Source organism: Biomphalaria glabrata, chromosome 12, assembly GCF_947242115.1.
Source record: "Biomphalaria glabrata chromosome 12, xgBioGlab47.1, whole genome shotgun sequence".
NCBI lineage: Eukaryota > Metazoa > Mollusca > Gastropoda > Planorbidae > Biomphalaria > Biomphalaria glabrata.
The window spans coordinates 14,125,265-14,129,736 of NC_074722.1; positions in this window are offsets into that span (position 1 = coordinate 14,125,265).

Genomic DNA, 4,472 nt, shown 5'->3' on the forward strand with positions numbered 1-4,472 from the left:
GATTTATCTTAATTTTGTTAAATTACACTCGGGGAGGGGGGAGGGCACGAAAGGATTATAGAAACATATGTATAGATATATACATTGCTTTTTTCTTTAAAAAAAAAAAAAGGTGCCGGTACTCAGTGATGCATTGCCTTGCTTTTAACGACTAATAAATTAATAATAAACTTTAAAATACAAGAAAAGTAATGATTTTTCCCAACATTAAAAAAGGTGCCGTTACACCGTACCGCAAAAAAGCACGGTATATAAAAATATATATACATGTATGTATATCTATGTTTCAATATGTTTGTGATTTACATTTGTAAAAATACAGCTATCTTATAAATTAGGCCACAGACGTTAATTAAAAGAAGAAATGCCTAATTAGGTCCTATGCATTTCAAGTGGCAATCTAGTTTTGCAAGTTAGACGTTGGTTTTCCAGTTATGAAATCAAACAGAACCTGACTAGATTGTGTGTTTCGGGGTATCAGAACAAGACAGCATAGTGTGTCTCGGGGTATCTGGTAAACTGAATGATCTTAATTGAAACAACAAATCTTTTTCATCAACCTGTGTTTGGAATGACTCCCCCTCCGACCTCCTTTATTTAAATACGTGAAAATAGACAAATATCTTATCTTATATGATACAGACGTTACTTCAAAAAAGAAGATGATTACGTCCTACGCGTCATGCATTCAGTCATGCATATTAACCAATGACCTAAATTCTGCCAAGTCACGGGTTCTCCTGGCTAGCTCTTGAATTCTGGCTTATTGTAAATTAAATCAAATATTAAGACTAAAGCTGTTTTCTGAATTGACACACACTGAATTTAAGAGAGCTACAGTTTTACATTGGGGCCACAAGCAAAAGAGTTTTTCAATGTTGTGTAACAGAGACAGGAATCCGAGATCATCTCCTTCATGACAAGGCCGGCTTTACGACGGGGCAAACCCGTTTTAAGCAGAAAATGTTAAACAAAACATGAATATTAAATAGAAGAAAATAAAGAAATGAAATTTACAAGTATTATATATTTCGTTCTTCACAAATATATATATTTTTTTAGATTTAGTCATTATTTAGTGCATTCATATTGTTACGATTCTCTCTTAATCAGGCCTTCTGTAAACACTGCTAAACACAACACAACACCTCATGAACTTGACAACAAGGCTCCAAATACTCTGGTACTTTAATAATGGTCAATTAAAACAGCCAACATGACACAATTGACAACACAATCAACTGCTACAACGTTAGACTGTATATCACTGTACTAAACTCATAACTCTACTGTCTCTTCCTGGACTCGTACGTTTCACCGGAGGACTGCACCAGGACCGACTTCATGGCTGACTAACAGTCCCGGTCTCCGGTCTTGAACTGGCGCTTTCCTACACACTGTGTCTCTGGTCTGCGCAGGCTTATGATCAGATGACCATAACACCGGCGCTATTCACGTGAAATGTTCAAAATGTATTACTGACCTGTGTCATATATGTCAGCTGATCACACACAAATAACCCTTTTGCGTCGCGAATAGGGCTATAACAATATTAAAGCTTAAAGAGTGTAGTGGGGTTTCCACTTACTTAATCCGGAACTACTTTTTTTTCACACAAGATATTTCTTTTACTAGATGCATCGGAACTAAAGACTTATTAGGTCCTATCGCTGCTGCAGGGCATCACGGGATAGCAGCGGGCAGGGATCGAACTCGGGAAATGGTGGCGACAGCCCCAAGCGCATACTGCACGACCAGGCAGGTTACACGCAAAGTCAGCAAAAAAAAAAAGAGTATGTTATAGACACTTGTTGAGAACATTTGACATAGAGGATGGAAGCGGTCAAGGTGCGAACTTTAACGTTTGATCTTATTTTAGAGTGAAATATAGCACTTTCCAAAATATTAAAATTACACATTAGTAGCCTACCTATTAAGGTTAAAATTTAAAAAAAAAATCTTTTTAGTCCCTCGTTGAAGTTTTTAAGCAAACATAGCTTTCGTTTTAAATAATTGTGCTTATCATTATTGGAAACTTATTGTCTTTGTTTTATATTTCAAATCTAAAAAATACATAGATAGATAGTGTTGTAAACCTGGTGGAGACATAGATGGGGGTAGTGCTGTGTGTTTTTAGCCTACTCAAATCGCCCCAGTCCAGCGCAGGACGATCGGTCAACTGTGACCAGTGACAGTACACGCCAGTCCGGCAACGACCTGTGTGTAAATATTACGCACGCAAGTCACGGCGATTGTGATCATTCTGAGTGGTCAAGAACGTTCCATCCGATTCTAGAAGGCCAATAGAGACACTATATAAGAGCGAGTGTGTCAGAAGGACTGGACTTCATGTTACCTCGCAATGTGACCAGTACGAGGCGAAGTTAGAGACAGACGGTGTGTGAAGTCAGGCGGAGCAAGGCTTGGTTTTGGACAGTTAATGTGATGTTGTTGCCAACTGTACAGTGTTTGTAATGTATTTGCAATTAAATTGACTGATACTTTGGAGCCCTGAGTTGTGAGGTTCTTTAAGTTCGTTGTGTCGTGTGGTGCGGTTTGAAGAGAGCCTGGATAGTAGGAGAGATACGTAACACTGGTGTCAGAAGTGGGATCGGATCTACTATGGCTCGTCTGAAACTGCTGAACGAACTGGAATTGAAAGAACTGAGGCGAGAACTCCGTGATCGAGGGCTGAAGGCAATCGGAAAGAAAGAAACCTTGCAAGCACGTCTCCGAGATGAACTAACTGAAGAAGGTGAAGATCCGGACACCTACCTGTTCGAGTTAGAACCCGATGTAGTGCAACTGTTGATCACCTTTAAAGAACAGATGCTGGCTGACTTTCAAAACGTGTTGAAGGGTGACTTACAGAAAGATACCTGTACCAGAGTAGACCAGATGTACACTTCAGTGAAAGAAGTGACGAGCCCCGAGCTGAACACTTTGAACGAGTTGGTGGAAACCCCGTGCTACGAAATACTCACGTACGACGGCCATGCTAGTGAAGATGGTGCTTCCTGTGACTCTAATAGCAAGCCGTACGAAAGTAGCTCCCATGAGAAGAAATGTGGTGATTGCTGCAATGTCCTCAGCGAGTACAAACCTGATGAAGCTGTTAAAGAACATTCGCATGATGAAAGCTACCGGCGAGGTTTGAAACCTGCAGATGTCTGTCTAGAGGTTAAGACCAACGAGATAAGCCCTGGTGATGATTATGAACACCCATCGAAACCTGATGACGCAGCAGAGACCCCCATGCAAGTAGAAAGTAATCGAAAAGGTCTCAACCCAACAGACGATTGGTCCGCTGCTGAGACTAGTCGAATGAAGCCTGATGCCAAAGAAGAGGGACCATTGCGTGTGGAGAGTTACCAACCTGCCCCACAAGCATGTCCTCCATACAAGTCTGAAGATGATGACCTGTCCCATAATTTCCCCTCCAGTGAACCTGAAACCCATCCCAAAAGTCCTCTTCGAGAAAACCATTTGAAACCACCTGTTAGGCCAATGATTTTGGTGACACCGGCCCTGGCATCCTATCCCTCCCCATGTGTAAAATGGCTGCCCGCAGTACAGAATGACAGAAGGCGACGTTTGATGAGCCCAAGGTGCATGTTGATGCAACCACGACGTCATTGCAACAAGATGAAGATCGACTGGAGGAGAAGAAAGCGACGTTGGCTGCGTTCGAGGATGGTGATGCGACCACGATGTCAGTGCAACCAGGTGAAGGTCAACTGGCAGAGAAGACGAAAGCGACAGTTGCTGAATTCAACGTGGATGGCTTCGTCTAACTCAAGAGGCAAGCCCACTGTCACCCCCACCGATCGACCCCCACCTGCAGCGATGAAACAACACATCCCATGTCATGAGATTGATGCTGTCCGGGACGGACAGATCTAAGGAGGGGACAGTGTTGTAAACCTGGTGGAGACATAGATGGGGGTAGTGCTGTGTGTTTTTAGCCTACTCAAATCGCCCCAGTCCAGCGCAGGACGATCGGTCAACTGTGACCAGTGACAGTACACGCCAGTCCGGCAACGACCTGTGTGTAAATATTACGCACGCAAGTCACGGCGATTGTGATCATTCTGAGTGGTCAAGAACGTTCCATCCGATTCTAGAAGGCCAATAGAGACACTATATAAGAGCGAGTGTGTCAGAAGGACTGGACTTCATGTTACCTCGCAATGTGACCAGTACGAGGCGAAGTTAGAGACAGACGGTGTGTGAAGTCAGGCGGAGCAAGGCTTGGTTTTGGACAGTTAATGTGATGTTGTTGCCAACTGTACAGTGTTTGTAATGTATTTGCAATTAAATTGACTGATACTTTGGAGCCCTGAGTTGTGAGGTTCTTTAAGTTCGTTGTGTCGTGTGGTGCGGTTTGAAGAGAGCCTGGATAGTAGGAGAGATACGTAACAATATGTTATTAGAGACCTCTTAAAAAATTCATAATGAAATTTTTTCATGGC